Source organism: Hemitrygon akajei, chromosome 8, assembly GCF_048418815.1.
Source record: "Hemitrygon akajei chromosome 8, sHemAka1.3, whole genome shotgun sequence".
In the NCBI taxonomy this organism is placed as follows: Eukaryota; Metazoa; Chordata; class Chondrichthyes; order Myliobatiformes; family Dasyatidae; genus Hemitrygon; species Hemitrygon akajei.
This window is the reverse complement of record NC_133131.1, coordinates 90,719,978-90,732,775: the sequence shown is the minus strand read 5'-3', so window position 1 is coordinate 90,732,775 and position 12,798 is coordinate 90,719,978. Positions and strand designations below refer to the sequence as shown.

The window sequence follows — 12,798 nt, the reverse complement described above, 5'->3', positions numbered from 1 at the left end:
TATCCCACCTGAGATAGACAGATCTCTTCGCACTTTAGGGCTTATCCCAGAGCCGGGACACAGGCCACATCCAGTAATTATTTGTTTTCATCGCTACCAGACTAAAGATCTCCTCGTTAGGGAAGCCTGTTGGAGAGGGAAGTTGGAATATAAGAGTCAACCAATTTGTGTTGTCAAGGACTATGCTCCCCAAGTTCTGAGTCTGTGAGCTGAGTTTAAAGGAGTCATGAAAGAATAATATAATCGCGGCTTCAAGCCTTCCCTTCAATTTCCAGCTGGCCTTCAAATAATTCTTACTAGTGGAGGCAAAAGGTGGTTTAATTCGGCTTCAGAAGCCCAGAAATTTATTGATGACTTCCCTGTGGTTTTGACTCCCTCTGGTTCGGTCTGATTACTTACATTGATGGAGATGTACTTTTTTTGGGTCTTTTTTTCCCTGACCTTTCTTAAGTCAGTAATTTTTTTTTGTAGTTTCTTACGGATAGGTTATTGGGTAAAATCTGTTTACTTGTTTTTATATTTTTTCTTACCAGGAGTTAAACTTAACTAATTTTGGTGGAATCGTTTTTCTTTTCATTATGTATAACTTTAGTTTGTAGTGCCAAAATTTCTTTTTAATTGATGCAAAATGGAGCTGCTGATGATGTTAAAAAACAGGAAGTGGGATTATGAGGTGTTTGTTTTTTTTGAAGAGCTTGCTGCTGCTTTTCGGTAGCTCTCGTCGTGGGGTACAAGAGGGCTGAGGGAACTCTAATGCCTATATTATTCATAGAACCTTTAGACATTTGTATTGTTCAGGACATATTTCTGTCCTGTTTTATACTTTTGCACAAAGTTGTTACTTGAATTTCTGACAATGCTTATGCCTACTATCCTCTATCTTTTTTTAAAAAAGGACAATGGTTAGTCCGTTAAATTTTGTAAGCTGGAATGTTAAGGGATTGCATCATCCTGTTAAAATAAGGAAGGTGTTTTCACATATTAAACAGCTTAACGCAGCAATTGCTTTTTTGCAAGAAACACATATTCGTAGTTCTGATAATTCTCATCTTATGTCAAGATGGGTGGGGCAGCACTTCCATTCAACTTTTCAGGCTAAAGCCAGGGGGGAGTTTCAATTCTTATAAATCAAAATGTTCCCTTTGAGCTTCATAACAAAGTATCTGATACAAATGGTTGTTTTATTATTGTCTTGGGGAAATTATACAACACACTGGTAGTCTTGGCTAACTTATATGCCCCCAATTCGGATGATGTGGAGTTTTTTGATCGTTTCTTCTCTTTATTGCCTGAGCTGAGTTCATACTCTCTCATATTGGGTGGTGATTTTAATTGTTGGTTACATCCAGTTTTGGATCAATTGTCCTCTATTCCTCGATTACCAAGTAAATCTGCTTTATCAATTCAGTCTTTCCTTTCCAATTATAGTATCTCCGATGTATGGCATTTTCTCCATCCAAATGTGAGAGATTATTCTTTTTTTCACATGTCCGTTACTTTCATTAAAATTGATTTTTAATTAATAATCAGTTGATTCCATCTGTTCGCTTTTTGTGACTATCTGAGTATATTGATTTCTGATCATGCCCCAGTCACCCTGTCTATAATTCTCCCTGGTTTCCCCCAAATGAATAAACATTGACATTTTAATCCAACCTTGTCAGATAATGACTTTGTAAAATTTATGGAGAACCAAATAACTTTTTAAATACTAACACGTCATCGGAAACCTCAAGTCATGAAAAGTCATGGGACGCTATGAAAATATACCCAAGGGGTCAAATAATTTCATAAACTGTGAATTTGAATAGAAAGGCCCATAAAGAGCGATTAGATCTGGTCAATCAAATTAAAGCAACAGACCAACTATATGCCCAGACTAAAAATCAGGAGCTGTATAAGAAACAAGTGGAACTTCAGACTAAGTTTGACCTTATTTCCACTCACCCAGTTGAACGCCAATTTTTGGAAAGTAAGAGCTGGTTTTATATCCGTGATGATAAATCTGGTAAATTAATCAACCAACTAAGACGCTCAAAAGTTAAACAACATATAACAAAAATTTGAATGGAAAATGGGAACATGACCTAGAATCATTCTGAAATTAATGACACATTTCAGAATTACTATTCTCGACTCTATACTTCTGAATCTCTAAATGATAATAATTCTGTTGAGCATTTCTTAAATAGTTGAAATATTCCTACGCTTTCTCGTGATCTTAAAGCAAAATTGAATGAACCATTATCACTAGAGGAAATATCCTCAGCTATTTCTGTACTGCAGTCTGGTAAATCTCCAGGACCTGATGGGTTCTCTGCAGAATTCTATAAATCATTTTCCTCACTGCTTTTTCCTCAACTAATGTTAGTTTTAACTGACTCATTTAAACATGGTAAATTGCCAGCATCATTTAATGAGGCATGTATCATTCTTTTACCGAGAAAAGGCAAAGATCCAATAGAATGTTCCTCATACAGGCCGATTTCTTTGCTAAATGTTGATGTTAAAATTTTGGCTAAAGTTTTGGCCTGTAGATTGGAGATCATTCTACCCTTAATTATTTCTGAAGACCAAACTGGTTTTATTAAAAATTGCCTCTCTTTTTTTTTAATATACAGTGTCTATTTAATATTTTATACTCACCTTCAGCTGGGATTCCTGAATGTGTCATTTCTCTAGATGTGGAGAAAGCATTTGATTGTGTGGAGCGGAATTATCTTTTTGTGGTTTTAGAAAAATTTGCTTTTGGACAAAGTTTTATTATATGGATTAAATTGTTATATTCACACCCCACTGCTTCTGTCTTGACTAATTCTCAGCGATCCCAACCTTTCAATCTTAAACGTGGCACCTGGCAAGAGTGCTCTTTAAGTCCCTTACTTTTCGATCTGGCCATAGAGCCATTGGCAATTGCGTTTCGTAGTTGCGCTGAATTGACAGGGATTTGGGGGGGAGGGGTGCTGAGCACAAAGTCTCTTTATGCTGATGATCTTTTACCTTTTATATCAAACCTGACTACCTCCTTATCCCCGATATTTTCACTCCTTAACAACTTCAGCCAGCTTTCGGGATACAAACTTAATTTACATAAGAGCGAACTCTTTCCAATAAATAGAGAAGCACAATTATTAGAATTTCATAACCTCCCTTTTAAAGTAGTAAATAATCAATTTACTTACCTTGGCATTACAGTAACAAATTATAAGCGTCTTTTTGGAGAAAATTTTACTAATCTTTTAAAACATACAAAACAGCGTTTAGCACAGTGGTCACCCTTGTCCATATCTCTGATAGGTCGAATTAATGTTGTTAAAATGTGTATACTTCCTAAATTTTTATACTTATTTCAATCTTTACCAATTTTTATTTCTAAAGCTTTTTTTTGACTTGTTAGATTCTATTATTTCATCCTATCTGTAGAAGGGCAAACGTCCCGGATTAAATAAGGCTTACCTTCTAAAACCTAAAAGGGTAGGTTGTATAGCCTTGCCCAGTTTTCGTTTATATTACTGGGCATCCAACATACATTGTCTTATCTTTTGGTCTTACTTTTATAATCAGTCTGACTGCCCAATATGGGTGGCAATGGAGTTGAACTCTAATAAGAATCTCTCCATCTCCGCACTTCCTTGCCATTTGCCTAAATTAATTGTTCATCTGGTTATAAGCCACACTCTGAGAATATGGGCTCAGTTCAGAAAATATAATGGGCTTCATGGTTTCTCTCTCTCTAGTCCTATTCTACATAGTCATCTTTTTCAGCCTTTTATGCAGGATTTAACATTTCTAGACTGGCACAGGAAGGGCATTAGGTGCTTTGAAGATCTTTTCATAGATGAGCGCTTTGCAACTTTTGAACAACTGTCTCTAAAGCTAGGACTAACTAACACTCATTTCTTTAGATATCTCCGAATTAGACATTTTATCAACCCTTTAATAACAAACTTTCATGAGGCACCTGATAAAAATGATGTAGATTTGTTTCTTCATATGAATCCATTGGGTAAAGGTTTAATTTCTACTATTCGAGATATGTTAGCGATGTTGAGGCAAGCCCCCTTTGACAAAATTAAAACTGCCTGGGAGCATTTTAAAAATTTTCCTTTGTCTGATGAGGTTTGGGGTTCAATTCTCAAGTCAATTAATTCAACTTCTCTATGTGCTTGCCATTGCCTTTTGAAGTTTAAGGTTGTACACAGGGTTCATGTGTCTAAAACTAAATTATTGCGTTTCCATCCTGATATTAGTCCCTGTTGCGATAAGTGTAAAGGGGGCAAGGCTTCCCTTATTCATATGTATTGGGCTTGTCCTAGCTTGGGGAAATTCTGGAGAGATTTTTAAAAACTTTATCTCAAATACTTAATTGCTACTTGGAACTTAACCCTCTGATTGCTCTTTTCGGTACTTCGGGAGAAGTTGACATGCATCTGATTCCAACTAAGTGTCGTACATTGTCTTTCACCTCTCTTTTGGCCAGACATGCAGTCCTTCTTAGGTGGAGAAATGCTGCCCCACCCACTCATGCTCAATGGCTCAGAGACATTATGTCCTGCTTAGACCTTGAAAAGATTAATTATTCATTTCTTAATTCAGCCATAAAGTTCCAAAAGGTGTGGGGACCTTTTCTTGAATATTTTCATAATTCCCGTTTAGATTAAGGGTGCATTCCTCCCTTTTATTCTTTTGCATTTACACCCTATCCTCGTTATATGCGGGGGATACGTTCCTTGCAGTTGACGCATAATGTGAAAGTGCATAATGTGAATAATTATTTAAATGGAGAAAATAGGGATGCGTTCCAGAGGGCTTCCTAAATATGTTTTATCTATAATTTATTCACATTTTCATACCAATACGACACAAAAGTGTTACTACAAGACACATTAGTATTATATTTCATCAATTTAAGGTAATATTCAATGTAATAAATCATAGAAAGTTAACATACTAGGGTGTACGGTACTCACCAACAGTGGCAGGTGTGTTTGCTCCAGTGGTTGTTTTGGTGTTGGGATCACATCAAGCACAGCAAGGGATGAAGGAAGACTCACAGAACTCTTAGAACTCCCAGAAGCAGGAGATGACACCGGTTTGAATAACGTGGTGAAGGTTTTTGCTTAGCAGCATTTTGTTTTTCACGGTAAATTTGCTTGTAGGGAAGAAGGATTGACGGCAGAGAACGACAGAAATTCTGACTCCGCTCTAAACTTGAGTCCATGTCCATCGTCATTTGTGCCAAGTGTTCCAACTTCCACCATTCTCTCACCGTTGGTAAACTCCCAGGATTTTCAAAATCATCTGTTGCTTGCAGCATCTGATAGTTTGCCGTAAAAAAAAAAGAGCTTTGAATATGGATCATACCTTGGTCAAGTGGCTGAATTAGCGATGTTGTGTTAGGTGGCAGGAAACGCACTGTTATGTTAGGATGAATGCTGTTCAAATGTTTAGGATGGGCTGGCGCATTGTTAAGCAACAAAAGAACTTTAGAGGCACGATTCTGTTCCCGGTAGTTGTGTCCCAGAGCTGTATTACCTTCAGCTGATGCCGTGCTGTTAATAATTTCCAACTTTTTTTCAAGTGTAAAAGCGGTTCTCTGCCGCTCGGTTGATGGCCCAGGACATGACATCGGATGATTAGGAGGCATAGTTAAATATTTCAAGCACAAAATCACTGTACCATAGGTAAAACCAACACAAGTTTAAGAGTGCAAGATCACGCATCCATACGCTACCAAAACCAATGCGAGACTGGCGGGAGTGAGATTGTGAGGCGCGCGCATGTGACTTGTATTGGCAGGAAACCAGGAGTCCTCGCATAACTGTGAGTTTTGGATGCATATAAGGAGACATTGGTAGAAATAGGTTCCTCGCATAACTGTGAATCAGCAGAGTCTGAAGATGCATATAATGAGGAGAGGGTGTAAATCCCTTACTTCCAGCTTCTTATGGTTAAGATTTACATCTTTTTATGTGTAAACATATTATAGTTGAGGTAGTAGGCAATATATCTTTTTATAAATACAGCTCTGTGGTGATAAAAGTTCTGATTAACTTTTTTTAAATCGTAAGGTTGGCCTGGAGTTGGGTAGTGGGAGGGTGGGGTGGTGACTAACTTTATACGATTCTGCTATGGGTGCTTTTTCTTAATTGTTATGAACTGTACATTTGATATGTTTGTTTTGAACTGTATAAACCTCTTTTTAAACTTTTTTTTGTTTTGTCGCATTGTAGAAACTCATAAAAAAATTAATTTGAAAAAAAGGATATGTTCTCTTTGATCTTGCCTTTCACTCCAGTAGGCTTCATAATTAATGGAGTATTCTCTGTAATTTCTGCCATCTTTTCCCCTTTCCTCTTCATTTAGCATTTCAAAGAAATCACTCCCTCCACAGCTCACTTGCACCCATTTCCATCTCCAATGACATCCACTCTCCTCTCATGGCTGTTTTCCATTTAAATAAAGCAGCAGCAACATCTTCTATTGTCATTATCCATAGATCCAAAATTGTCTTCCAGATAATTCAGTGACATCGCTTGTCTTCTTAATTTTATATACCAAACCCATTCTGACTTCTGTCTTTGATCTTTTACCTTAGGGCTCAATAATGAATACAGCATTTTCAGAAGAGCAGCCTTTTCACTTTATCACAGATCAGGCCATATCTATGTTATAATATTTATTTTGTTGATAATGGAATTATTAGCAAGACTAACATTTTGCCTATCCCAAATTGCCCTTGAGAAGTTGGCAGTGAGCTGCCTTTTTAAATCACTGTATTCATTCTGGAGAATTAAATTTTCCAACTTGCTGTTAGATTTGGGATTTTAGACCCAATGACTGTGGTATGTTTTCAAGTCATGGTGGTGGGAAACTTACAGAATCAGAATTGTTTATCACCACTGACTTGTGTTGTAAAAATTGTTGCTTTGTGGCAGCAGTACAATAGCATGCATTAAAAATCATGATAAGTTAAAATAAGAAATATATATAAAATTAAATAGTGCAAAAAAAGAGTAAAATAGTGAGGTAGTTTTCATTATTCATTAGAAATCTAATGGTGGAGGGAAAAAGCTGTTCCTAAAACACTTGAGTGTGCATTCTCAGGCACCTGTGCCTCCTCCCTGATGGTATTAATAAGAGGGCATGTCCTGGATAGTGAGGGTCCTTAATGATGGATGCTGCTTTGTTGAGACACCACTGTCTTTGTTGAAGATGTCCTTGATGTTAGTGGTGCTAGTGCCCTCGATGGAGCTGGCTAAGTTTATAACCCTCAGGCCTATGATGGTGATTTAAAGGCAGCAAATGCTGAGGATGTATGGTGGGTTAGATGGCTTTTCTGGAGATAGGCCATGGTTAGGTTGGGCAACTAGGACTCTGGCACTGAGTCTAGCGCTATGGCTCAGTAGGGAAGGTGGGGAGAAAAGAACTGCATTAGTGATAGGGGTTCCACACTTGGAGGAGTAGACATGAGATTCTGTGAATGCAATAGAAACACCCAGATGGTATGTTGCCTCTCAAGTACCAGGGTCAGGGATGTCTCAGATCGGTTCCACGGCATCTAAAGGGTAATGGTGAGCAGCCAGAAGTCTTGGTACATATTAGCACCAATGACATAGGTAGGAAAAGGGAGGAGATCATGAAGAGAGAATTTAAGGAGCTAGGTGGAAAGCTAAAAAGAAGGACCTCTAGGGTAGTAGTCTCTGGATTGCTGCCTGTGCCATGTGCCTGTGTAAAAATAAGATGACTTGGCAGATGAATGCACAGATGAAGAATTGAATTGAATTGAATTGACTTTATTACCTACATCCTTCATATGCAGTCAGCCCTCCTTATCCACGGGGGATTGGTTCTGGGACCCCCCCCCGCGGATACCAAAAAAACGCAGTGCTCAAGTCTCTTATTTAACCTGTCTCAGCGCGGTGGACTTTAGGACCAGCGGAGCTCGGGACCTGGCGTCCACAGTGTTTCTGTTCCATTGATGGAAAATGATCACGATTAAAATAAAGTGGAAATAATAAATCGATCGGAAAGAAGTGAAACGCCATCAATCATTGGAAAAGCATTAAGTTACAGTCAGTCAACGATTGGAACAATTTTAAAGGATAAAGTGAGAATAATGGAGCATGTGAAGGCCCTGCCCCGATGAAAGCTACAATTATTACTAAGCAACACAGTGGTTTAATTATTGAAATACATATGTTTCTTAAGTGTATTATATGCAAAGAAAGGTAAAATATATACTATAAATTAAGACAAACGTTTGACTAACTGACACTAAATAATACTGGATGTACCTGTTCCAACTTAGAGAACTTCTGTTTTTTTTTCAATTCCCGATCTGCGGTAACCTAAGTGCATCCTCCCGAATACTTTAAATCATCTCTAAATTACTTATAATACCTAATACAATGTAAATGCTATGTAATTAGTTGTTATACTGTATTGTTTAGGGAATAATGACAAGAAAAAAAGTAAAAATCTATATGTTATGTCACTCTCTAAATGTGCAATGTGCAATTTATAGTAATTTATAATAAACAGTAAGTACAACAGGATAGTCAGTATAACATACAAATACAGTTGCGTCAGCATGAATTAAGCAGTCTGATGGCCTGGTGGAAGAAGCTGTCCTGGTGTCTGTTGGTCCTGGCTTTTATGTTGTACCTTTCCACAGATGGTAGCAGCTGGAGCAGTTTGTGGCTGGGGTGACACAGGTCCCCAATGATCCTTCAGGCCTTTTTACACACCTGTCATTGTAAATGTCCTGAATAGTGGGGAGTTCACATCTACAGATGCGCTGGGCTGTCTGCACCAATCTCTGCGGAGTCCTGCGATTGAGGGAAGTACAGTTCCCATACCAAGCAGTGATACAAACAGTCAGGATGCTCTCAATTGCTCCTATAGAAGGTTCTTAGGATTTGGGAGCAAATATCAAACTTCTTCAACCATCTGAGGTGAAAGAGGTGCTGTTGTGCCTTTTTCACCACACAGCCGGTATGTACAGACCATGTGAGAAGGGGCTTAAGAAGGAAATTAGGAGAGCCAGAAGGGGCCATGAGAAGGCCTTGGCAGGCAGGATTAGGGAAAACCCCAAGACATTTTACAAGTATGTGAAGAGCAAGAGGATAAGACGTGAAAGAATAGGACCTATCAAGTATGACAGTGGGAAAGTGTGTGTGGAACCAGAGGAAATGGCAAAGGTACTTACTGTATACTTTACTTCAGTATTCACTATGGAAAAGGATCTTAGTGATTGTAGTGATGACTTGCAGCAGACTGAAAAGCTTGAACATGTAGATATTAAGAAGAGGATGTGCTGGAGCTTTTGGAAAGCATCAAGTTGGATAAGTCGCTGGGACCAGATGAGATGTACCCCAGGCTACTGTGGGAGGTGAGGGAGGAGATTGCTGAGCCTCTGGCGATGATCTTTGCTTCATCAATGGGGACGGGAGAAGTTTTGGAGGATTGGAGGGTTGCGGATGTGTTCCCTTATTCAAGAAAGGGAGTAGAGATAGCCCAGGAAATTATAGACCAGAGATTCTTACTTCAGTGGTTGGTAAGTTGATGGAGAAGATCCAGAGCGACAGGATTTATCAACATTTGGAGAGGTATAATATGATTAGGAATAGTCAGCATGGCTTTGTCAAGGGCAGGTCATCCCTTATGAGCCTGATTGAATCTTTTGAGGGTGTGACTAAACACATTGAAGAAGGAAGAGCAGTAGATGTAGTGTATATGAATTTCAGCAAGGTATTTGATAAGGTACCCCGTGCAAAGCTTATTGAGAAAGTAAGGAGGCATGGAATCAAGGGGACATTGCTTTGTGATCCAGAACTGGCTTGCCCACAGAAGGCAAAGAGCTTTTGTAGATGGGTCATAATCTGCATGGAGATCAGTGACCAGTGGTGTGCCTCGGATCTGTTCTGGGACCCTTACTCTTAGTGATTTTTATAAATGACATGGATGAGGAAGTGGAGGGATGGGTTAGTAAGTTTGCTGATGATACAAAGATTGGGGGTGCTGTGGATAGTGTGGTGGACTGTCAGAGGTTATAGCAGAACATGGATAGGATGCAAAACTGGGCTGAGAAGTGGCAGATGAAGTTCAACCCAGATAAATGTGAAGTGGTTCATTTTGTTAGGTCAAATATAATGGCAGAATATAGTATTAATGGTAATACTCTTGGCAGTGTGGAGGATCAGAGGGATCTTGGGGTCCGAGTCCATAGGACGCTCAAAGCAACTGCACAGGTTGACTGTGTGGTTATGAAGGCATACGGTGTATTGGCTTTCATCAATCGTGGAGTTGAATCTAGGAACCGAGAGGTAATCTTGCAGCTATATAGGACCCTGGTCAGACCCCGGGGAGTACTGGAGTACTGTGCTCAGTTCTGGTTGCCTCACTACAGGAAGTTTGTGGAAGCCGTAGAAAGGGTGCAGAGGAGATTTACAAGGATGTTGCCTGGATTGGGGAACATGCCTTATAAGAATAGGTTGAGTGAACTCGGCCTTTTCTTGGAGCGACGGAGGATGAGAGGTGACTTGATAGAGGTGTATAAGATGATGAGAGGCATTGATCTTGTGGGTAGTCAGGGGCTTTTTCCTAGGGGTGAAATGGCTGCCACAAGAGGGTACAGGTTTAAAGTGCTTGGGAGTAGGCACGGAGGAGATGTCAGGGGTAAGTTTTTTACGCTGAGAGTGGTGAGTGCGTGGAATGGGTTGCTGGTGATGGTGGTGGAGTCGGATACAATAGGGTCTTCCTGGATAGGTACATGGAGCTTAGAAAGATGGAAGGCTATGGGTAACCCCAGTAATTTCTAAGGTAGAGACATATTTGGCACAACTTTGTGGGCCGAAGGGCCTGTATTGTGCTGTAGGTTTTCTATGTTTCTATCCTTGGTGATGTTTGCGCCGAGGAACTTAAAGCTGTTCACCCTCTCAATGCTAGTTCGATTGATGTCAATACGGACTAGCTTGTCTCCGTTCCTCCTGTAATCCCCAACCAGCTCCTTTGTTCTGGTGATGTTGAGGGATAGGTTATTTTCTTGACACCACTGTGTCAGAGTGATGACTTCTTCTTTGTAGGCTGCCTCTATTATTTGAGATTAGGTCAATCAGTGTAGTGTCAGCAAATTTAATTAGCAGAGTGGAGCTGTGGGTGGCGACACAGTTATGGGTATACAGAGAGTAAAGGAGAGGGTTTAGTACCACAGCTCTGAGGGGCACCTGCATTGAGGTTCAGAGAGGCAGAGGTGAGGGAGCCCACTCTTATCACCTGCCGGCAATCTGACAGTATGCCCAGGATCCAGCTACACAAGGCAGGGTAAAGGCCGAGGTCTCTGAGCTTCTTGTTGAGCCTGGAGGGAATTATGGTGTTGAATGCTGAACTGTAGTCCAAGAACAGCATTCTCACATAAGCATTCTTCTTCTCCAGTTGTGTGAGGGCGGTATGTAGAGCTGTGGCTATTGTGTCATCTGTCAATTGGTTGTGTCAGTAGGCAAATTGTAGGGGGTGCAGGATTTCAGGTTTAGAGCCATAGTCATAGAAAAGCACAGGACAGAAGCAGGTCCTTTGGCCTATCTAAGACATGCCAAAATCATTTAATCTACTTACACCCATCAACAAGCTCTGGCACCATAGCTCTCTACCCCTACTGTCCATACACTGCATCAATCCAAACTTTGCTTAAGCGTTGCAATCGAACTCACATGTACCACTTCTATCAGCAGCTTGTTCCACACTCTCATGACCCTCTCAGTGAAGAGGTTTCTCCTCATGTTCACTTTAAACTTTTCACCTTTCATCCTTAACCTTTGACCTCTGGTTACAGTCCCTCCCAACCTCAGTGGAAATTGCCTGCTTTCATTTACTCTGTCTATACTGTCATAATTTTATATTCCTCTATCAAATCTTCTCTCAATATTTTACATTTTAAGAAACAAAGTCCTGATCTATTCCATCTTTCCTCATAATTCAGGTCCTCCAGACTCAGCAGCATCCTTGTAAATTTTCTCTGTACTCTTTCAAGCTTATTTACATCTTTCCTATAAATAGATGACCAAAACTGCACACAATACTTCAAATTAGGGCTCACCAACGTCTTAGACCTTTTCAATTGGTTCAATAGATGCATTTAATGTCAGAGAAATATATATAATATACATCCTGAAATTCTTTTTCTTCGTGAACATCCACGAAAAACTGAGGAGTGCCCCAAAGAATGAATGACAGTTGAACTTTAGAACCCCAAAGCCTCCCCACTCCCCCTCCCATGCACAAGCAGCAGAAAGGCAACAACCGCCCCCCCAGCACAAAAGCATCAGTGCCCTGCACCGAGCACGCAAGCATCAATAAAGATACAGACTTGCAGTACCCCTAAGACTACATGTTCACCTATTCGACATACCACAGGCTCTCTCGCCCTAATAAGGGAAAAGAGGTGTCCCCGTTTCACTGTGAGAGGGGAGACAACATATAACTCGTTGATTTATGTCTGTTGATTCCTTTTTTCTCTGAGCTCTGCACAGCTGCCCGGAGCATGCCTTATGAGAATAGATGGAGTGAACATGGCCTTTTCTCCTTGGAGCGACGGAAGATGAGGGGTGACCTGATTAGAAGTGTATAAGGTGATGAGAGGCATTGATTGTGTGGGTAGTCAGAGACTTTTTCCCAGGGCTGAAATGGCTAACACGAGAGGGCACAGTTTTAAGTTGCTTAGATGTAGGTACAGAGGAGATGTGAGGGGTAAGTTTTTAACGCAGAGAGTGGTGATTACCTTGAATGGGTTGCTGGCGA

At 40.0% G+C, this 12,798-nt stretch overlaps 1 protein-coding gene across 5 annotated transcripts in view; it reads left to right on the top strand.

Moving 5' to 3' along the window:
• Nucleotides 1–12,798, top strand: part of phf14 (PHD finger protein 14) — a 259,027-nt gene that overhangs the window by 32,971 nt on the left and 213,258 nt on the right. The gene's annotated exons all lie outside the window — the stretch shown is intronic.